This window comes from Mus caroli, unplaced genomic scaffold (genome assembly GCF_978045245.1).
Source record: "Mus caroli unplaced genomic scaffold, Mus_caroli_1 scaffold_3, whole genome shotgun sequence".
NCBI classification, from domain to species: Eukaryota; Metazoa; Chordata; class Mammalia; order Rodentia; family Muridae; genus Mus; species Mus caroli.
Window position 1 is genome coordinate 85,114,075 of NW_028227258.1, and position 25,031 is coordinate 85,139,105.

The window sequence follows — 25,031 nt, forward strand, 5'->3', positions numbered from 1 at the left end:
TGTTTACAATCAAATGTGTTTCCTTTCTTCACTCTGTTCTTTTTTGTGTTCTTATAAATTTTAGAAATAGACCATGTATCAACTCATATTTATTTTGTAGCTTGTCATAAACATAACATCTTTACTTTAAAGCAGTGCTTCCTACAACAGACTATTTTCTTAAATGGTCGTGTGTGTGTGTGTGTGTGTGTGTGTGTGTGTGTAACAGGCATCTTAGTATAAATACCCAGAGGCCAAAAAGGACAGGCAGGACACACATTCCTGACATGGTTGCTGGAAACTAGTTTGGATTCTGTGGAAGATCAGAAATTGTTGCTAGCATCAGAGCCATCTATCCTGCCCGCTGTAGAGGAGTCTGTAGTAATTTTCTTTTACTTATTTGGTCTCTGTACACATATGAGACGTATATGCCTGTCTGCATGTATGTTAGAGAGTTATGTACAAAATGTCTACACACATCAAATATTAATTGAATATATGTCAAATAATCTATTGGTATGCATATAATTAGGCCATCTATTAATGACAAAAATCAATTTGTATGGCAATAAGATAAATATATTAATTTATTTTTCATGAAGAATTAAATATTATCTGAATATTTAATATTGAAAGATACAGAACATTCTTAATATTTACAGAGTTGGGTATATTTTTGAAATCTGAGTTGTCAATCTGATAGCAAAATTTCATAAATTCATAAATTCATACAACAAAAATCAGGAAGTATGTTTATAACATTTCAGAAATTGTTGGAAATTCTCTCATAATAACAAACTCAAGTCAGCAATTCAAACATATTCTGACATTCTAAAACCACCATAAGTGTGTGTGTGTATGTATATGTGTATATGTGTGTGTGTGTTATTCATTGTGTTTCTATCATAGCAGAAATTACTGAATGCTGTTGACTTAGTCATTTTCATGATCCTATGCCCTGGAGTCTGGCCAGGCATCCCAGCAGCTTTTGTTACCTTGTTTTATGGGATGACATGCAACTCTGAGCAAAATACATATGCTGTCTGTTCAAGTCATGCTGCAGTGAAGGTGAGCAGGGCAATCAGGTGTGATTTACCAGAGACACTTTAGATTCTTTGTACACTTGAATATTAATTAACTATAGGTCCTTGTGAGTTAGGCTATATGTCTCTCTAGCTACATTCTCTCATGAAGTTCACAAAGAATTTTAAGAACACAGATGGGTTGTAAACACAGTGGAAGAAGCCATGAAAGGTTTGGGGAGATGGTCAGCCTCTAAAATGCTTGCTGTTTATGTACAAAGCCTTAACTTTGGATCCTTAGCACACACATCTAAAGAGTTTGTTGCCAAATAGTGCACATCTGTTGTTGGGTCTCTGGACATTAGTGATGTATCTAGTTAGCTGACCAGTCAACTTCATCTGTCTTAGACTCTGAATTCAAGGATTCTGTTTCAAAAGGGAAGACAGGGATACATAGTAGTAGACACTCACTCCTTAGCACTGGATTCCACAAGCACACAAATGTACAAACAAAAGCATCAACCCATATAGGTACAAACACACAGCAGTGCTCTATAGCACAAAACAACGCAACAATAACAAAATGAGGTCATTTGTCTAACTCAGAATGTCATGATATCCAGATAAAGAGTCGTACTAGAATTGTACATGCTTGTTTATGTGTCTCTGTGCCCATACAGTAATGTTTCACACATTTCCATTTTTAAAATATGTTTAATGAGTATTGAACATTTATTATTTAGTGCAGCTTGCTTACAATTCTGAACTTATGAAAAAGATGATATTTGAGCTTTATAACCTCTCAATCCAGAAACTTTCATTTCTCTGCCTATCTTTTTTAAGGTCCTGTTTTGAGGGGGTTGGAGGCAGAATCTGTCACATTAGGGGTGGTAACCTGCTGCTTATCTTGTAAAATGGTAGGAGATATGGCAGAAAAGAATTACTTTAGGCTGCAATGCTTGTCATTGACAGCAGGTAAGAATGATAATCCTGGAGAGAAAGAGACATGGCTAAAATAGACATCAAAGCCAGACAGAACCCAAGACTAGACCCTGACAGAGAGACATCTAGTGTACACTTTACATCTAAGGGCAGGTTAATATCTTAAACTCTAAATGTGCTATTTATGAATAGATTTCTGTAAATAGACTTGCATCTTTCATTACCAAGTAACAGGAAATTCCAGCAGAGGCTATGAAAATAAGCTGCATTACAACACTTAAACACACTGGTAGCATAACAGCCACTTAAAGTAGTAAAACAAAACAGTATTATCCTTAATTGTTTCTGTCTAAGTTTCATAAAGATCTTCAAAGGATCAATATCTAAAACTTTTTTAATGAGATGAATTTAATGAAATGAAAAAAGTAAGAAATTATAAAACTAACGTTTATTCAATGTAGGACTGTTATGATTAGCTTTAATTATCAACTTGACACTTCCTAGAATACCTGATTGGCTCAAAGAGGGATTTATTGTTGTTATTTTTGTTGCATCAGCCATCCAGTGGCTGCTTACATGGTTGATGTCTGAACTAATACACAAAGAAGCATTTCTCTTGAATTCATGCTTCTGTATGCAGTAGGTCATCACTATATAAGAGTAGAGAAATAGCCATGCAGAAGCAAGCAAGGGTGTGAACATCTATCCATTTTGTGTTGCCCTTGACTACAAACTGAGTTCCTGGCACTGAGATTCCCACACATCCATGGATCCTAACAAGGAATTGTAAAGGAAAATAAACCTTTTCCTCATTAATTTTCTTTTTTTCTTTCAGAACAATTTAACATAGAAGAAAGAAAAAAATAGACAAGAAGAGGCATATGCTAAAAACAGAACAAATATGCACTTCAGGCTGAACAAGATACAACACTGATAGCATGTGTATACAGAACAATATATTCTGTATAGGTTTCTTCAGTTACTATCTATGCTCTGTTATGTTGTCATGAAAACTAAAATATTAATAACATAGTAATAATAATATTCAAACAGTAATAAGATAAAATCAGGGACTTATTTTTATCACAAGCAGATATAAGCAACTTCTTATGGGTGTGACACTTTGCTCTAATATTAAGAAATTAAAAATCCCATAGGTCATGGGTTCTGGGATTCAATATTCTGTGGGTGGAAGCACTGTTCATGTTGCTGCTACATAACTTTCCTATGACTGTTTGGTGTTGATGATGACTCTAAATACCCCTGAAAACTTTAATAGCAGCACCAGTGAGGAAGAGGATGGTTTCCATGTCTGCCACAACACCACAAATCTTCTTAGCATCAGCAGAGCTAGATTTATAAGCTTCTGTGGAATATCTCATTATCAGAGTAGAAACTGAGTGATGTATCTTGTTTCACATAAGAAGTTTTAGATGTTTCACCAAGAAGAGTAAATCCCAAAATATGGAATGAGTTTGCCCAGCTTTATTGAGAAGCACTGGTTTGGGTTAAAATGAAAATATCTGGATTGTATCACTGATGGTAACACTGAGGTGACAACTTTCCTAACAAGATACCAAAGCTCATTTCATTAACCATGGAAGGTAGCCTCCTGTTGTCCTAAAACAATCAATGCCCTCCCTGGGCACAGGACAAACAGATATCCCAGGGAACAGTAGCATTTGCTGTTCAATCATGAGACCATAGTTCAGATTTATCGCATTTAGATGAACTGGTGTGACTGAAGCCCTGAACCCCTCTTGTGTAGGGAGCTTAGAGAGACATGTGAAGTCCTGAGACTTGGAGAGCACGTTAAGCTTGAAAAATCAAGTTCCAGGATCAGTGAGAAAAATCGCTACAGGGATTTTGATGAAAATGACAGTAAATGGTACTAAAGTTCCCCCTTAGGGCTCTGTATGCATATATTGGTAAAAGAACATATGGCATGTATACACACACACACACACAGAATCCCATCAACACACTACACACCAAGCACACATGTAGACAAAACACAATAAAATAAATGATTAAAGGTAGTGTTTTGTTTTTATTTCTGCTTCTGTGATAAAATATGCCCCCCCCCAAAAAAAAAACAACATAGAAGATAAAGGGTTTATTTTAGCTCATAACTGCTGGTTTCATCAATCACTATGGGGAAGCCATGCAATCATCTGGTCCTATCAAATAAATATGAAATGAGCATAGTGTATGGATGTACATGTGCTTAATTGCATACATAATTGCATTTTTTCACAACTTCTTCACATATTTTAAAAATTGTGATTCTGAAAACTTGAATTTTTTTTGGTTTTATTGAAATTCCTTTCTCATAAAATCTACACTCATTACAGTTCTCTCTCCCTCTACTTCCCCCAGTTTCTTCCAATCTCTCCTCCCCTCTAGATACATTCTCTTTCTGTCTCTCATTAGAAAACAACAGACTTCTAAGAGACAACAACAAAACATAACAAAATAAATTATAAGATAAAACAAAAAAATCACATGGATGTTGGACAAGCCAAATCAACTGAAGGATACCTAGTGCTGACCTGTGACATATCTACACTTGCTGAATCATTCTGAGCTCATACAGATTTGCTCATGTTCATGTTCATAGGACATGTTCTGGTGTCTTTCATTCCCTTGGACTCTTACACTATTCGCATTTTCTTCTGCACAGGGTTTCCTAATATCTGAGGATTCTTACACTCTTTCCATGATCTTTTCCACAGGGTTCTCTGTGGTGATGGGAGAAGTTTGGGGAGGCATTCCCATTTAGAGCTTGTGTTTGAAATATTGTTTTTGTGTGTGTGATGTCTGGCTGTGGGTTTCTACATCTGCTCCCATCTGTTACAGGAGGAAGTGTCTCTGATGATGACTGAGTAAGGCAGTGATCTGTGAGTGTAGGAGAATATCAACAGTAATAATTTTATTGATTGTTTTAGACCAAGTGTGTTTAGATTTACCCTAGGTCTCTGGGCTATGAGATATGGGTTTCTTCCCAAGGAGGGTAACTCAAGTCAGTGGTGAAGGTTCTAAATAAGAACCAGCTTGACTTGGTTTTATTCCATGTTGTGTAGGTACTGTTCTCAGCAATGGGTCTCTGTTGTCAGTTGGCAGAGAGCAACCTATTTTATTGGCAAGAGCCTATTTGGGGATTTCCATGGGACCCCTTTACCAACAATTCAATTGATTGCAACTCAGTCCGAATATTGAGAGCCTCATTTGGTAACAAGAAATGGCCGAAGGGAATCTGAATCCCCTATTATTAAGAGAACTCATTATTACATACATACACACACACACACACACACACACACGCACACACATATATAATATAATGAATTTCTCCTGTACCATCCCTCCATACCATCTCCATACCATCCCTCAAATGCCTCTCAGTTCTAGTGTCCTTCCCAGCATTTCCTCATTTAAAGGGTTAAGAGAGGGATTTTTTCCTCCCCTTTCCAATCTGATTCTCCTTTCTCTGCCACCCCCACTACCAGTCCACCCATGAAATCTATTGTACTTAGCCCTCCCTGTGAGGGCCATATGTTCTTCTTTGTGCCTTCCTCTCTACCCATTCTTTCTGGATCTATGGCTTATAAGTTATCATTTTTAATATCACAAATAAATTAATACATTCAATATTTACCTTTGTGAGTCTGAGTTATCTCATTCAAGATGATTTTTCATAGTTGCATCTATTTGCCTATAAATTGATGATGTCATTTTTAAACAGCTAAGTAATGCACCATTATGCTAATGTATCACATTTTCTTTATTCATTCTTCTGTTTAAGGACATCTAGGATGTTTCAGTTTCTGTTTCTTATGAAGAGAACAGCATGAACATGATTGAGCAAGCATTCTTATAGGATGAATGGTTTTTGGATGTATTCCCAACATCTTGCTGACAGCTGTATCTTGAGGAAGATAGATTCCACATTTTGGGATGCCCTGCCTACAGAATGTTGCAGTCACCAGTGGGCTGGTACTTCCTACATCAGTGAACTTGTTAAAACAAACTACTAATGACATTCTAACAGTCCAACTTTTGTGGAAAATTATTTTTGTGACTTTTCCCAGGTGATTCTATGATAGCTGAAAGAAACAATTGAAGTAGCCAGGAAAAATAATATTAATTATTATAAGGTAGATGTAAAACATATTATTGAACATATTTTTCTTAATATATTTGAATTTCAAAATATATATTTTGAAAATATTTGCTTTGTATATAAGTCAGTCCATAACTTTCTTAAATTCTTTGATTTTATTTGTTTTTAATTAATTTATTTCTTTAGAAAATTGGTCACATGAAAAATTGATGCTTTTAGGTCTTTGCCTACTATGTACAAATCATCTTAAAAATCAGGATAATTCACCTAAATGTTTGTGAACATTTGTTTAAGTTCATAGGTAAATGCCGTATGTTTGTAATTTTTAGTTCTTTCTGCAAAGTTGTTTGTCAAAAAGATAATCATAATTATTATATATGTTGAAGATTATCAAATTTTAATGTGTATTAGTAACTGTTTCAAGATTTGAACTTAAACTTCTCAGTTGACCTAAAGTTCCCATATGCCTGTCCCAATGTCCAAGGTTCTAGGTCCTTACACTAGAGTAGATTTATGTTTCAATTTTGTCTCTATTTTGGATTTTTAGGTCTTTTTCTGAAGCTCTCTTAAGCCTAGAGTGTCTTGGGTTATAACTGAGAAAGCCAGTCCTTTATTTTATTTTTTTTTATTGTTGTTGTTCAATACAAGTTTAGTTTATTTGGCTTAATTTCATGTTTTTCTTTCTTTTTTAATATTTTTTTATTACATATTTTCCTCAATTACATTTCCAATGCTATCCCAAAAGTCCCCCATACCCTCCCCCCCACTTCCCTACCCACCCATTCCCATTTTTTGGCCCTGGCGTTCCCCTGTACTGGGGCATATAAAGTTTGCAAGTCCAATGGGCCTCTCTTTACAGTGATGGCCGACTAGGCCATCTTTTGATACATATGCAGATAGAGTCAAGAGCTCCGGGGTACTGGATAGTTCATAATGTTTCACCTACAGGGTTGCAGGTCTCTTTAGCTCCTTGGATACTTTCTCTAGCTCCTCCATTGGGAAGCCAGTCCTTTAAATGTTATCACTTGATGTATATTGGTTCTGACCTGTTTTCAAACCAATAGTAAATTCTCCAAGTTCAGTGAGAGATGCTCAAAGCTCCTGGACAAAGGTATGTGGTTCATACGTTTGATGCTAAACTTCATTACTGAAAAAAATTACTCTAGAGATTTATGCTGCCACTTTTTCTCCCCTGATTGCTGATCTCTGCTGTGCTTGCTGAGTTCAGGGGCATTGTCATTTTATTTAAATTAGTACCTGCCATGGCTTTATAATTTTGAGTACAAGGGCAGAAATGAATGATTAGAGGTCATATCTCAAGTTTCTTTCTGTCTGTAATTGAGGTTTTAGATAACCTGCCCAAATATTGGAAACATTTACCTCATAAATATTGACTCACTTATATATATAAATGAATACACATTTACAAAATAAAGAATATTTTGATATCAATTAATCTTTCTTTATTATATGAGATGTGCATTTCAACTTATTTTTTTATACTGAGCTTTGAGACAAGATCTTACTACATAAACAAAATTATTCTCAAATTCATAAGGTTCCTACTCTTGTCTCTCAAATTCTGGAAATACAAATGTGTACTATTCTTCAATTAAATCCATTTTAGTTGTATATTTCAAACGAATATAGGTTAAACGATATGATTAGTTTGGGAAAGTGACGGGAAATGTGCCTTTCATTTCTTACAAATGGACTATGAATTATGATGTATTTTATAATAAAATTAAATTACATTGAAAAACCATCTTTAATAATTGTATTCTTGAACTATATAGTAAAATATGTGGACCAGACAAAATTCTTATTTATTATGTACTAAATGGTAAGTTTGGAACTTCCCCTACACTAGTTCCTAACATTCGAAGAAAATCTGAATGCTTCCTATCTAGCAAAATATTTCTGAAAAATAAAATAATAGAGGAAGATGAATTATTGCTTATAGATATTAAATGAAGCGATTACATTCAGCTTTCCTTTTTAAAGGAGAGTTTCAACACCATTGATATACACTACAGAAGTTGAAAAGCATCTATGGTTTAGGGATTTGAAATAAATTTGGAGGTTATATTAATGTGTGATCAAAAACTAAACACATCTTAGAATCTTACTATTGTTCCGCACAGTCCATCCAGCTTTGGAGTCTGGCCTTCATTCATCTTTCTTGTCTTGCATATGCAATTTTTATCACTAAGGTCATGTTCTAGAATTTTCTGCACATACTCAAATGTGTGTGTACATGCACAAACATACACACACACACACACACACAAATCAGCTTTCTAATATTTGCTAAAAATGTTAGAAGATTGTCAACTAACTGTTTTGAACAAATGCCTCCTATTGCTACCATGGAGCAACTAGACCTGGAGAAGAAAGTTATTTTATGGATTAAAACGTATTTCCAACTTTCTTAGAAATATGTTAACTTACAGTGATGACCTGTGATCCCATACTAATTTTTCTTTCTATAAGTAAGAGCCTGGCTAAAATATATGAACTTAATGTTAACATTTTTGATTAAACCATCAAGAATTTGTGCCGTTTTCTTTGGGGAGTGGTGATATAAATAATAGCTCTTAAATCTCTTTCATTACATTTTTAAGCCAAACAATATTAATCATGTGTGTTTTTAATAATGTAAATACATTTATAATAGTTATTTGTTGATAAAATAATTTTAAAGCAGGCTAATATCACAAGAATTGTAGCAACAAACATTTAATAAGAACTGTGAATTATTTGGCCTGGTAGAGCTGCTTAAGTCTACAGCGTTTCTCAAGCATGTACAAGGCCAGTGGCTTAGCCCAAGTACTTCAATGATAATAGAACTGTTAATTCCAAATTAGTAGGTTATTTTCAACAACCAAAGGACCAAAAGGGTAGAGAAAACATAATTATAGAGAATTTGTTGCTAATAGCTGTTCTCAATTCTAGAACAGAACCAAAAATCATTGTTTTTTTGAGTTTCGCTGTAGTAATATTTAAGTACTGTGGTGCTCTCATTATTGTTTTCCTCGATATTCTGTTTTTAAGCATATAGATGTAAAGGTAGTAAGAAGTAACTCTGCAATTCTATAAGGGATATGGCAATAAACTCTCTGTGAGTAATTGAAATGGTTGGGGTTGAATACAAAAGAGTTCTAGAATTATACTCCGAATTTATCAGTTCTCAGAACTACATACTTCAGTGTGGCCTCCCTTCCCCCAGCCTGGAACCTGCTTGCTCCTAGGGTGGAGCTACCTGCTCATTTGTCCTGCCACGCCCACTGCTGGAACCTGCCTTTGCTGCCTGGAGGCACACACGTGTTCGTCCTGCTACTGGACCCTGAGTTACTTGGCGGGATATTGGTTTCCCTCCCCCTTCCTTTATAACTGAGTGTCTGGAAATAGTAAAATTGAGCCTTGATCAGAACTTGTTGTCTTGGCTCCATTGTTTCTTCCGCCCCGTCTAGATTCCTCTCTTTTCAGCGAACTGCCATTCTCAGTTGAACCGTTCGTGTTGTGGACTGCGGGCAGGCCGCAACACTTCAGGTACATGGCATGTATATTTCTCTATCATCTATTTCTTCATCTCTATGACGTTCCTCTTCTCTTAATTCCTCTTGCTTTACTTCCTTTACTTCAAAACTCTCATTATATTCCTTCCTGTCCATACATAGAACTAAAGCCTCTTGTAATAATCAGGATGAAAAACACTAGAAAGAAATCCTACACCTTCTTAACACTCATAATATATATATTATATCAGAGAGCTTTCTCAAATCATGATGTGATTTGATTCCTGAGTCTTGTTCATCTCTTGTGGATTAAAATTTGAAAGCTGGAATTGTAGCTATAGACACCCTTTCACTTAGATATTATTTTGGGAATGTATGTCACTAAAGCTAGGTAAATTAATACTTATTTGTCTCTAATTACACTACATTTGATTTAGGATTATCATGTAGTGATTTCAAGTCCTTGATAGAAAAATTACACCTTTCTCCATTGTAAAAAAAAAAATAATTTCATGTTACTATTACTAAATACCCAAAATAGTTAAATTATAAAAAGAAAAGGTTTATTTAGAGATATGGTTCTAGAGATTCTAGCTGAAAATTACATAGTCTCTCCAAAAGACGTCTCATTGTGCCAGATGCCTGTGAAAGAACAAACTAGTCACCTATGAACCAAGAATCAAAAGGGAAAGTGAATAAAATAAGATCGATCTTTCCCACAGTGCACACCTTTAATGATCTAAAAACAATTAAAGACAATTCATTGCCTAAGACTGACTACATCTCATAATATTTGCCTTTTGGGGGGTAGGGAGGTACATGGGGTATTGTGTTGCAAACTTCTGATGTTAATGTTGGCTAATTCAGATGACTATTGCTAAGTCAAGTTACATTAATTTGCATTATTTGTATTCAAAATAAATATGTTGACTATTGAGTCATAAGATGAGATATAGCTCTGAAATAAATTAAACAATATGATTAGAGATAATCATATTTAGAACAGAATAAAAATTTTCAAATATAGAACAACCTTAGGTTAGTTGCTACAGATATGATATGCAGAATAATACCACGAAGAAGGTGTATTTCCTGAAAAAATAACTTCTATTAAGAATGAAAATGAGATTCAAGTACATTTGAAAAACAATCATGATTTCATTTTAGAGTTTGTATCATCCTTTATATGCAATAACTTATATTGTATTACATAGAAATATAAGACAACTACACAGCCAATATTCCTTTTATTTAAATATGATACAGCTACATGAAAATGAGTTAATAATGTATTCAAAATTCTGTAAACCTGCTCAGTTTCCAAGGCAACTAATCTTTATATTTTTCATTCAAAGTACAAAAGCTTTTTGAAAATTAAAGATATTGTAACAGTACTTTCATAAAAAAAGATTAAATTGTAATTTTTCCACCCACCCTGCTAGATGCCAGAACACAGATAGAGTCACCCCACACAAACTTTAATATGTTATAAGAAAGTATAACATTTCTTTTCTTTACAAGATCATATTTACATGAACATTGAGAGCTTAATGTATGCAGAACTATAGAAAAACAACAACCTCAAGCTACTGGTCAAAAGAAATATAAAACCAATAAAGAATGCCAATAATCCAATGCCAATAATGACCGTTGTTTATAACTGGCAATTTATACTAAAGATCTCTGAAATTATAAAAAGAAATCAAAACTTATTGTGAATTTTAACCCATGGAAGTGCTGTCCTTATGCAATGTCAGGGACACTGAAGATGTCCATTACTTGTGCGACTTGTAAAATTACTTGTAAGTTGGTTTTTCAGGTAAGCAGGCCTATCATCAGCTTTCTAGTCCACTGACTTTCTTCTTATAATCTATTACAAATATGTTCTATTTTCCTTTTATATACCAAATAATTATAGGGTTCCCTTGGTACAATATAGGTTAGTTTTTTGTTTTCTTGTTTGTTTGTTTGTTTGATCTGTTTATGTAAGGAAAATATGCCAGAGTCAAAATTTTCTTGAAGAATTATTAGTACAAATTCACAATACCAAACAGTGGTGTAATTAATTTGGGATATGAATGGTGGTGGCACTAATTGCAAGATGTTAACCTACATAACAGAAAAAAAAAAAAAGAAGCTGAAGTAGAGGCCTGTTTTCACAATACAAAATTATCTTGAAGTTATGAACACTCTTAATTGTGGCTTGAAGCAAGAATACATTGTCATATTAAATGTATGTATATTAAATATATGCATATTAAATGTATGTAGACTTCACAAAAGACTCCAAATTGAATAAATATCATCTCCATATTACTAGTAAAAATCAGTAAATTATTAACATACATGTTATAATGTATCTATAATATAAAATTGTACTATAATGATTGTGATTTTCTTAAAATATGCTATTTATAAATTATATTATAAACAACTAATATTTGTTCCTGTCCCTTCATGAAACTCAAGTTTTGATATGATTACTTATATATCATGGTCAGTTGTGAATTTAATTAGTGTATCAATGCATAATTATATCTAAAAATATCTACAACTATTCTTTAAATTATACAGAAATAGTAATTTTACTAGAAACAGTTATGGCCTTTTATATTTCTGATGCCAGTAGACTTATAGAAGCACTAACATAGTTTAATTTGCAAAAAAAAAAATCTAAATTCAAGACACTAAAATATGTGTGATTTTATTTTTTTAGCATAGCTTTTGAGGAGTAACATATTGTCCATTTTTTAATTATCATATATTTTAATGGCATGTTACTCCCCTTCTTTGCTTCAATATAGGTTAAAATGATAAAAGTGTCTTAGAAAAGAAAGAGAAAGTATTGACATCTTTTTTGTTTTGTTTTGTTTTGTTTTTTGTTTTGTTTTTGTTTTTTGGAAGCAGCCATTCCTTTTTTATTTCTTAATATATATTTTTGTCCATGTATATACCACATGTGTCAGGGAGGGCATTAGACCTCCTGGAGCTTGAGCTATAGGTGTCTGATAGACACAGTATATAGAGCTGAGCTCTCATCCTGCTGCTGGGAACTGAACTCTGGTCCTCTCTCTCAGTCTCTAAGCCAGCTTTCCATCTGCTACAGCCCATTTTTTAATTGGGCGGTTTGTTTTCTTGGTATTTAGCTTTTAGAGTTCATTGTATATTCTAGACACCAATACTTGGCCGAGAGATTCTTCCATTTTGTGGGCTGTCTCTTCATTTGATTGACAGTCTCCTTGGCCATACAGAAGCTTCTTTCCTTAGTGAGATTCCATGTGTGGATTGTTGGTCGTCCTGCAATCCAGGAATCCTATTCAGACTCCTGTACAGTCCATCTGTGCCTATAAGCTGAGGGACACTCTCTACTAGAACCTCTAGCAGTTGCAAAGTTTCAGGTCTTAAGTCGAGGTCCTCCTTGGACTATTAGGAGTTGAATTTTATGTATGCAGAGTGAGAGATAAGAGTCCAGTTTTATTTTACTGTGTGTTGAAATCCATATTTCCCAGCACCGTTTGTTGGAGATCCTGTCTTCTCTTCAATGTAGATATTGGTACCAAGTAGGAACCAGGTAGCTGTGTATGTGTGGACGAGTAGCAGAGTCATCTCTTGCTTCCTCTGATCCCACATCTGCTTTTGTACCAGCACCATGGTGTTCTTAGTACAGTGACTCTGAAATCTGGTGAGGTGACTCCTCCATAGCATTCTTTTGTTGTTGTTGTTGATCTGATTTAACTTCTCAAAGCAAGCATCAGACTTATAATACAGAAGAAAACAAAGAAATTAGGTGACACATCAGCCAAGGTACATTGAGGTTACTGGATACTTAATGACTCTTTACACAAAACAGAGGAATGCATACATAAGGGCTAACAGGAACTAGGCAATATAACAACTTTGGCTAGCTGTGACTTTTTGTGTTCCATGTAAAATTTGAGATTGTTTTTTCCTATGTCTTCAAAGAATGACTTTGAAATTGATTCTGATGTTGCACTGAATCTGTAGATTGTTTTCGGTAGGATGGTAGGGTACTTTCACAATCTTAGTTCTTCCAATCCATAAGCATGGAAGGTCTGTCCATCTTCTGGAGTTTTCTGATACTTATGTAATACCATTTCTCCCTTCCTCCCTTCCTCCCTTCCTTCCTTCCTTCCTTCCTTCCTTCCTTCCTTCCTTCCTTTTCTTTTTGTATTTATATTTTTAGAGATTTGAAATTCTAATTGAAGCCTGCTCATATATTTTTTTTTTTTTGGTGTAAATTTCTTTTTTTTTTTAATTTATTTTTTATTAGGTATTTTCCTCGTTTACATTTTCAATGATATCCCAAAAGTCCCCCATACCCACCCACCCCAATCCCCTACCCACCCACTCCCCCTTTTTGGCCCTGGGGTTCCCCTGTACTGGGGCATATAAAGTTTGCAAGTCCAATGGGCCACTCTTTGCAGTGATGGCCGACTAGGCCATCTTTTGATACATATGTAGCTAGAGACAAGAGTTCCAGGATACTGGTTAGTTCATATTGTTGTTCCACCTATAGGGTTGCAGTTCCTTTTAGCTCCTTGGGTAATTTCTCTAGCTCCTCCATTGGGGGCCCTGTGATCCATCCAAGAGCTGACTGTGAGCATCTACTTCTGTGTTTGCTAGGCCCTGGCATAGTCTCACAAGAGACAGCTATATCTGGGTCCTTTCAGCAAAATCTTGCTAGTGTATGCAATGGTGTCAGCGTTTGGAAGCTGATTATGGGATGGATGCCTGCATATGGCAATTACTAGATGGTCCATCCTTTCATCACAGCTCCAAATTTTGTCTCTGTAGCTCTTTCCATGGGTTTTTTGTTCCCCTTTCTAAGAAGGGGCAAAGTGTCCACACTTTGTTCTTCGTTCTTCTTTAATTTCATGCATTTAGCAAATTGTATCTTATATCTTGGGTATCCTAAGTTTCTGGGCTAATATTCACTTATCAGTGAGCACATATTGTGCGAGTTCCTTTGTTATTGGGTTACCTCACTCAGGATGATGCCCTCCAGGTCCATCCATTTGCCTAGGAATTTCATAAATTCATTTTTTTAATAGCTGAGTAGTACTCCATTGTGTAAATGTACCACATTTTCTGTATCCATTCCTCTGTTGAGGGGCATCTGGGTTCTTTCCAGCTTCTGGCTATTATAAATAAGGCTGCTATGAACATAATGGAGTATGTGTCCTTCTTACCGGTTGGGACATCTTCTGGATATATGCCCAGGAGGGGTATTGAGGGATCCTCCTGTAGTACTATGTCCAATTTTTCTGAGGAACTGCCAGACTGATTTCCAGAGTGGTTGTACAAGCTTGCAATCCCACCAACAATGGAGGAGTGTTCCTCTTTCTCCACATCCTCCCCAGCACCTGCTGTCACCTGAATTTTTGATCTTAGCCATTCTGACTGGAGTGAAGTGGAATCTCAGTGTTGTTTTGATTTGCATTTCCCTGATGATTAAGGATGTTGAACATTTTTTCAGGTGCTTCTCAGCCATTCAGTATTCCTTAGGTGAGAATTCTTTGTTCAGCTCTGAGCCCCATTTTTTAATGGGGTTATTTGATTTTCTGGAGTAAAATATCACTTTTTGCAGATGATATGATAGTATATAAGTATTGACATCTTTAGCATTATTTTATCATGAAGCTTCCAGGCTTTGTCCATTTTAGTACAAGTTGTTGATATCTAAAACTAAAAAGTTTTGAGAATTTTCATAACTAAAGATGAATGCTTAGTCAGCCACATTAAGCAAGCAAACAAGCAAACCAAACAAAATGCATGTTTATTTTCGCAATATGTCATGTATACAAATTAAGGAACTGAAGTATGGTCTTAGACACATCATGATTATAATTTTAATGAGAGTCATAGGTATAAACAACCATCATTCAAGGCACATATTTATTGTCATTTAAAGATGATACTACGTGGTGTTGGGATTTCCCTGCCATAATCAAGAAAATTCTAGGTGTCATGAATACCTTAAATAAATACATGTTCTCTAAATTGAAAAGTAAATATTACTTTAATGAAATTTCATTCACATTAAGAAGTATTATAAATAAATAAATAAATAAATAAATAAATAAATAATCTAATCAAAGAAAGAAAGTGAGAGAGAGAAAGAAAGAAAGAAAGAAAGAAAGAAAGAAAGAAAGAAAGAAAGGAAGGAAGGAAGGAAGGAAGGAAGGAAGGAAGGAAGGAAGGAAGGAAGGAAGAAAAAGAAAGTATTAAACTTGCTAGTTGGTTGTGGCACACACCTTTAATCCTAGCACTTGGGAGGCAGAGGCAGGCAGATTTCCGAGTTCGAGGCCAGCCTGGTATACAAAGTGAGTTCCAGTACAGCAGGGCTATACAGAGAAACCCTGTCTCAAAAACAAACAAACAAACAAACAAACAAAAAAACAAGAACAAGAAACAAGAAAAAAGAAAAGAAGTATTAAACTTGAAAACTGACACAGGGACATTTGAAAGGTTCTTGCAAACTAGGCACACTATTCTTATGAAGATGCTCCCCTGTGCTTTTCCTGTTACTCATCACTGGCATCTTGGGTAACCTGGCTTATACTACTGGTTTGCTCTAAATATTCATCTTTTTAAAATGTGGCCAGAATTTGGAAAATTTAGAAAACAAAACACGATTTTCTTATGGATAATTATGTCTCCCTACATGTTTACAACTTTGTTATATTACTTGAAGATTCATTTAGTTCATCTGTTTTTTTGTAATGACAATACATACAAAGAATTAGGTGAACAACATTTTAGCAAGAATGAAAGCAAGAAATATAAAACAATATTAACACTGAGATGTTTAAGAACTCTGAACTTATATTGTAATAACAATAAATATTTTATTTTATTAAATTATTGGCATCTTGTTTCTTAACAATAAATCATTTTTATTATATTCATGAGAAAACTAGACATTGCAAAAATGAATTGATATTTAAAATTACGAATTATTGTTTTTTTAAGTTTTTGAAAATCTGGGTACTCTACCTACTTTTTATACCCACGTTAGACTAATACTCCCTTGAATCTTCCAGATTGCACTATATATACACATGTGTATATGATTTATTTATTTATTATTTATTTATTTATTTTACTTTTCTCTACCATGTGCTTTGATCTTATTCACTGCCCACAAACTCTTTCCCTAACCACTCATCTTTATGTCCTTTTAGAAGCAGGGAGAAAATATTCTAGAAAATACAGTCTTCCACTGGAACTTCCTACACATAACAGGGACCGCACTCATATAGAAAACTGCGTCTGTCTTTCTCCCAGTAACTAAAAATTGGCAAAAGCTGCAAGGCAACCTTTCGTCTCCCATGCAGAACCATATAGATGATCCTAGATGAAGCTGTGCTAAACGAAATAGGCCATGTGAAGTGAAGCAAACAATATAGATTTTCATACAAATGATGTATCTATGTCACCTGAGCATCAGTCCGGGAGGTGAGGCTATATCTATCCTCAGTTTGCTGATCTATGAACATCTGAATTATTAGTAACCTAATACTCCCTGATAAAAGTGATCCTGAGACAATTACAGGTCCAGCCATTGCCACAGGCCTGGAAGGACTCCTAGAGAAAAGAGCTAGCTAGAGATGAAATGAAATGTTGGCATTATCAGAGCTGGAGAACTGGCCCTGTACCTCACTGACTGCACCACTCCTGAGAGCAGAACCTGCTCCACCCCTGAGCAACCAGGTAGATCTAGCCCTATTTATGGGCTTGTGGGTAAGCCAGCCTGAGGTTGAGACTGAGAGAATTGGTAGCTGCCTCTGTACATTGCTGGCCATATCATAGAATGGGCCAACTGGGGCAAAGATGGAGAGCTAGTCCCAGTGATGCGGGTGTGGGAGAGCTGATGGGCTGTCTAACTCAGGTATATTTCAAGGCCAGAACCAGAGCGAGCTTTGAATTGACCCAAACAATATCTACCTCATTGGTGAACTCCTGAAGTAAATGAACCGGTCAGTCTCACAGATCGAAAACTACAGCATCTCCCTGACACCGGGAAACAATAGGATATCCAAGAGAAGTCCCAGTAGAAACCAGAGACCTTGTACCAGACCAAAGACTCTTTGCAATGAATATTTCAAAGCAAAGGAATATGAACAAAAGGGTATATATACTGTGTGTCATATTCTGACACATTTTACAGCGTTCACATGTTTTTTGTTGTTGTTGTTTGTCTTTCTTATTGTTGTTGGTTTTTTTCTTTTGTTGAGGGAAGGTTGCCAAGGTGGAAGCCAGGTATGTTGTGGATTGCCTTTGATGCTGTTTGTATTTTGATGCTAACCCTGCACCCGATGAGGATCCAATTCTGTACTCAGGTGAACCTGTTAACCTGTGAACCTGCTCCCCAATTTAACTGGTTAAATAAAGGCTAGCACCTTTGATTGGACAGTGGAAGGGAAAGGCAGGCTGGAAGTTTTAAAGAAGGAAAGAAGGAAGGAAGAAAAGAGAACAAGATGGCGGGAGCTGAGAGAGAAGATGGAGCAAGAAGAGCTGGATGATGGAGTAGACCCATGTGGCCTGGAAGAGCTGCAAGTAGCTAGGGATCGTGCAGCTGATAAATAGTATAACTTAGTTGTGTGTTCTTTGCATGGGCATATTGGGGTTGGAGATTTACAGATAAAAATCTGGATGATATGAATATTTTAAGTCTCTAGGGTTTTCCTTTCATGAGGCTAAAGAGAATTGAGTGAGACTAGAGCAATTGTTGGCATTCTACCGACTAGCCTCAGACAATAGAGTGGTAGCTCCAGTCGTTTTTTTCAGGAAAAGCAGGTTTGGTTAGCTTAGCAAGCCAGCCTCAGGAACCAGGGCCATATGGCTTTTTATAGCACCAGGCAAGCAGCAAGCAGAGAAAGGGGGAGAGCTAGCTGGGAATTGAGTGAGACTGGGGTAGCTACTGATCCCAGAACCCAGCAGGAGTTAGTGTGAGCATTTAAATTTACACAGGCACCAGCAGAGAGGTGAGGGATCCCAGATGAGTGGAACTAGTATATTCGATGTTAAATTCATAAAGAACCAATAAGACTGTTTTAAAGATGAAGTATCTAAAATAGTCAAACAAAAATACCATTCAGCATAAAATGTTAGTTTCTAAGGCCTTAGAGAAGAGTTGAAGGGGAACCTGCATTTTATTCCTTTCAAAATTTGAGTGACACAAGATAAATATGTTCTAAAGATAAGCTGTATAATGTAGGGCCTATACCTGGAAATGCTGCACTGTGTACTTAAATATATGATAACAGCATAGAAGTTGTAGATGTAATACTGTAACTTAGAAGTGAAGTCATTTCAACAAGGTCCTATTCAAAACAACTGTCACTTAAATATCCAAGAGCCACACTGCTTAAGGGCAAATAACTCTGTTGCCATTAAAATGAATTATTCATTAAGTTTGGCATTTTCTTCTAAGTCAGAAATAATGCAAGAGGAAAGTGCATGTTGATATCCTAATGTTAAAATGAGAAAATTCAACAGCCCAAAGTGGTACTCTCATTGCTATTACTTTTCTTTTCTTATTCACCCTTATTTGTCTTCTCTGAGTTTCACTCTCACATACCCCTTCTCTCATTAAACCCTCACATTTTGTCATTAAAGGGGATCACCTTATGGGTACAACCCACCCTGACACATCAATTTGGAGCAGAACTGTTCCTGTCCCTAGTTGGCTTCAAGTCTCCAGAGATTGTCCTTTTCTACTGAGGCCAGTCAAGGGAGCCAGCTAGGAAAAGGGGATCCAAAAGGGCTCCAAAGGCAGGCAAGAGAGTCACAGACAGCCCCTGCTCCAATTGTTAGAAGACCCACTTGAAGACCAACTGCACATGAGCTACAAATGTTTACGGGTCCAGCCCATGCATACTTATTGTATGGTGATTTAGTCTCTGTGAGCACCCATTGGCTCAGATTAATTGACTCTGTAGGTCTTCTTTTGGGTCCTTGACCTCTCTAGCTTCCTCACTCTTTCCCCTCATTCTTCCACAAGACTCCTGATCTCCACTAATTTTTGGCTGTTGGTCTCTGCATCTGTTTCCATCTTGAATGAAGGACAAAGAAGTCTGGCTGAAGATTTTGTGTGTTCTCCTTGGCCTGCTTGCCTAGAGAGGTGGCCACTTCAGTCTCCATGTCCCCAGCTGCTAAGAGTTCTAGCTACCATTACCCTTGCAGATTCCTAGGATCCTCCTTCAACCCAGGGTTTCAGCTCGTCCCAGAGATGACCCAGACAGAATTTTGCTGTGTCTCCCAGCAATCTTTCACCCCTCAACATCATCCCCCTCTCCCTACACCTTAATACCAACCCAGAATCTCTGCATACATCATCTCCAATTCATTATCCTCCCTCCCTCAAACTCCAGTATCTATTTGATTTCTCTTTTTAAGTCAGAGCCAAGAATCTTCTCTTGGGTTCTCCTTTTTATATAGATTCGTTGGGCCTGTGAATTGTAACATGGTTATCTGTACTTTATGGATAATATACACATATTAGTGAGGACATACCATGCATGTCATTCTTGATTTGGGGTACCTCACTCAGGATGATAATTTTTAATTCCATCTATCTCGAAATCTCAAAATGTCTTTTTCCCATTTTGAAGGCTGCCATTTTTGTATTGTATCCTTTGTCTTAGAGAAGAATTTTCAGTTTCATGAGGTCCCATTTATTAATTGTCCATCTTATTAGCTGAGCAATTGGTGTTCTCTTCAAAAAATTATTTCTGGCACCAATGATTTCAAGGCTATTTCACACTTTCTCTTAGCTTTAGTATGTACAGTGATAAATACGGATCTATGTACATTCTTCTCCATACAAACATCTAGTTAAACCTGAACCATTTGTTGAAGATGCTTTCTTTATCCCATTGTGTGGTTTTGGCCTCTTTGTCAAAAATCAATTATCCTTAGGTATCAGGCTTCACATCTGGGTCTTTTAGTTGATTCCATTGATCAACCTATCTTTTTTTATGCCGATATTATGTGGTGTTTATTATTATTGCTCTGTATTGCATCTTGAAATTGCATATGTTGATAACTATAGAAGTTCTTTTATTCTACAGGATTATTTTAGATACTCTGGTTTTTTGTTTGTTAAGTTGGATCTTTTGTTTGTTTTATTTTCCTTATGAAGTTGAGAATTGCTCTTCCAAGGTCTGTAAATAATTCAGTTGGAATTTTTTTTAAACATTTATTTATTATATTTTATTTTTAAAATTATTTTTTAGGTTTTTTTATTACATATTTTCCTCAATTACATTTCCAATCCTATCCCAAAAGTCCCCCATACCGCCCCCCACTTCCCTACCCTCCCATTCCCATTCTTTTGACCCTGGCATTCCCCTATATTGGGGCATATAAAGTTTGCAAGTCCAATGGGCCTCTCTTTCCAGTGATGGCCGACTAGGCCATCTTTCGATACATATGCAGCTAGAGACAAGAGCTCCGGGGTACTGGTTAGTTCATCACGTTGTTCCAACTATAGGGTTGCAGAACCCTTTAGCTCCTTGGGTACTTTCTCTAGCTTCTCCATTGGGAGCCCTGTGATACATCCAATAGCTGACTGTGAGCATCCACTCCTGTGTTTGCTTGGCCCCTGCATAGTCTCACAAGAGACAGCTATCTTTGGGTCCTTTCAGCAAAACCTTGCTAGTGTATGCAATGGTGTCAGCGTTTAGAAGCTGATTATGGGATGGATCCCTGGATACAACAGTCTCTAGATGGTCCATCCTTTCATCACAGCTCCAAACTTTGTCTCTGTAACTCCTTCCATGGGTGTTTTGTTCCCAATTCTAAGAAGGGGCACAGTGTCCACATTTTGGTCTTCATTCTTATTGAGATTCATGCGTTTAGCAAATTGTATCTTATATCTTGGGTATCCTAAGTTTTGGGCTCATATCCACTTATCAGTGAATACATATTGTGTGAGTTCCTTTGTGATTATGTTACCTCACTCAAGATGATGCCCTCCAGATCCATCCATTTGGCTAGGAATTTCATAAATTCATTCTTTTTAATAGCTGAGTAGTACTCCATTGTGTAAATGTACCATAATTTCTGTATCCATTCCTCTGTTGAGGGACATCTGGGTTCTTTCCAGCTTCTGGCTATTATAAATAGGGCTGCTATGAACATAGTGGAGCATGTGTCCTTCTTACCGGTTGGGACATCTTCTGGATATATGCCCAGAAGAGGTATTGCTGGATCCTCCGGTAGTACTATGTCCAATTTTCTGAGGAACCGCCAGACTGATTTCCAGAGTGGTTGTACAAGCTTGCAATCCCACCAACAATGGAGGAGTGTTCCTCTTTCTCCACATCCCCGCCAGCATCTGCTGTCACCTGAATTTTTGATCTTATCCATTCTGACTGGTGTGAGGTGGAATCTCAGCGTTGTTTTGATTTGCATTTCCCTGATGAGTAAGGATGTTGAACATTTTTTCAGGTGCTTCTCTGCCATTTTGTATTCTTCAGGTGAGAATTCTTTGTTCAATTCTGAGCCCCATTTTTTCATGGGGTTATTTGACTTTCTGGAGTCCACCTTCTTGGGTTCCTTATATATATTGGATATTAGACCCTTATCTGATTTAGGATAGGTAAAGATCCTTTCCCAATCTGTTGGCGGTTTTTTTTGTCTTATTGATGGTGTCTTTTGCCTTGCTGAAGCTTTGCAGTTTCATGAGGTCCCACTTGTCAATTCTCGATCTTACAGCACAAGCCATTGCTGTTCTATTCAAGAATTTTTCCCCTGTGCCCATATCTTCAAGGCTTTTCCCCACTTTCTCCTCTATAAGTTTCAGTGTCTCTGGTTTTATGTGAAGTTCCTTGATCCACTTAGACTTGACCTTAGTACAAGGAGATAGGAATGGATCAATTCACATACTTCTACATGATAACAACCAGTTGTGCCAGCACCATTTGTTGAAAATGCTGTCTTTCTTCCACTGGATGCTTTTAGCTCCCTTGTCAAAGATCAAGTGACCAGAGGTGTGTGGGTTCATTTCTGGGTCTTCAATTCTATTCCATTGGTCTATTTGTCTGTCACTATACCAGTACTACGCAGTTTTTTTCACAATTGCTCTGTAGTAAATCTTTAGGTCTGGCATGGTGATTCCACCAGAGGTTCTTTTATCCTTGAGAAGAGATTTTGCTATCCTAGGTTTTTTGTTATTCCAGATGAATTTGCACATTGCACTTTCTAATTCGTTGAAGAATTGAGTTGGAATTTTGATGGGGATTGCATTGAATCTGTAGATTGCTTTTGGCAAGATAGCCATTTTTTAAATGTTGATCCTGCCAATCCATGAGCATGGAAGATCTTTCCATCTTCTGAGATCTTCTAGAATTTCTTTCTTTAGAGACTTGAAGTTCTTATTATACAGATCTTTCACTTCCTTAGTTAGAGTCACGCCAAGATATTTTATATTATTTGTGACTATTGAGAAGGGTGTTGTTTCCCTAATTTCTTTCTCAGCCTGTTTGTTCTTTGTGTAGAGAAAGGCCATTGATTTGTTTGAGTTAATTTTATATCCAGCTACTTCACCGAAGCTGTTTATCAGGTTTAGGAGTTCTCTGGTAGAATTTTTAGGGTCACTTATATATACTATCATATCATCTGCAAAAAGTGATATTTTGACTTCATCTTTTCCAATTTGTATCCCTTTGATCTCCTTTTGTTGTCGAATTGTTCTGGCTAGGACTTCAAGTACTATGTTGAATAGGTATGGAGAAAGTGGACAGCCTTGTCTAGTCCCTGATTTTAGAGGGATTGCTTTAAGCTTCTTACCATTTAATTTGATGTTGGCTACTGGTTTGCTGTAGATTGCTTTTATCATGTTTAGGTATGGGCCTTGAATTCCTGATCTTTCCAAGACTTTTATCATGAATGGGTGTTGGATTTTGTCAAATGCTTTTTCCGCATCTAACGAGATGACCATGTGGTTTTTGTCTTTGAGTTTGTTTATATACTGGATTAAGTTGATGGATTTCCGTATATTAAACCATCCCTGCATCCCTGGGATGAAACCTACATGGTCAGGATGGATGATTGTTTTAATGTGTTCTTGGATTCGGTTAGCAAGAACTTTATTGAGTATTTTTGCATCAATATTCATAAGGGATATTGGTCTGAAGTTTTCTATCTTTGTTGGGTCTTTTTGTGGTTTAGGTATCAGAGTAATTGTGGCTTCATAGAATGAGTTGGGTAGAGTACCTTCTGTTTCTATTTTGTGGAATAGTTTGTGAAGAACTGGGATTAGATCTTCTTTGAAGGTCTGATAGAACTCTGCACTAAACCCATCTGGTCCTGGGCTTTTTTTGGTTGGGAGACTATTAATGACTGCTTCTATTTCTTTGGGGGATATAGAGCTGTTTAGATCATTAACCTAATCTTGGTTCAACTTTGGTACCTGGTATCTGTCTAGAAACTTGTCCATTTCATCCAGGTTCTCCAGTTTTGTTGAGTATAGCCTTTGGTAGAAGGATCTGATGGTGTTTTGGATGTCTTCAGGATCTGTTGTTATGTCTCCTTTTTCATTTCTGATTTTGTTAATTAGAATGCTTTCCCTGTGCCCTCTAGTGAGTCTGGCTAAGGGTTTATCTATCTTGTTGATTTTCTCAAAGAACCAGCTCCTTGATTGGTTGATTCTTTGAATAGTTCTTTTTGTTTCCACTTGATTGATTTCGCCCCTGAGTTTGATTATTTCCTGCCGTCTACTCCTCTTGGGTGAATTTGCTTCCTTTTGTTCTAGTGCTTTTAGGTGTGTTGTCAAGCTGCTAATGTGTGCTCTTTCTAGTTTTCTTTTGGAGGCACTCAGAGCTATGAGTTTTCCTCTTAGAAATGCTTTCATTGCATCCCATAAGTTTGGGTATGTTGTGGCTTCATTTTCATTGAACTCTAAAAAGTCCTTGATTTCTTTCTTTATTCCTTCCTTGACCAAGGTATCATTTAGAAGAGTGTTGTTCAGTTTCCACGTGAATGTTGGCTTCCTATTATTTATTTTGTTATTGAAGATCAGCCTTAGTCCATGGTGATCTGATAGAATGCATGGGACAATTTCAATATTTTTGTATCTGTTGAGTCCTGTTTTGTGCCCAATTACGTGGTCAATTTCGGAGAAGGTACCATGAGGTGCTGAGAAGAAGTTTTATCCTTTTGTTTTAGGATAGAATGTTCTGTAGATATCTGCCAGATCCATTTGATCCATAACTTCTGTTAGTTTCACTGTGTCCATGTTTAGTTTCTGTTTCCATGATCTGTCCATTGGTGAAATTGGTGTGTTCTATTCTCCCACTATTATTGTATGAGGTGCAATGTGTGTTTTGAGATTTACTAAAGTTTCTTTAATGAATGAGGCTGCCTTTGTATTTGGAGCATAGTTATTCAGGATTGATAGTTCCTCTTGGAGGATTTTAC

General features: G+C 36.4%; 1 pseudogene; it reads left to right on the forward strand.

Moving 5' to 3' along the window:
• Window positions 1-17,043: 17,043 nt before the first annotated feature.
• On the forward strand, window positions 17,044-17,128 carry LOC115030795 (small nucleolar RNA SNORA17; annotated as a pseudogene).
• Window positions 17,129-25,031: the final 7,903 nt, after the last annotated feature.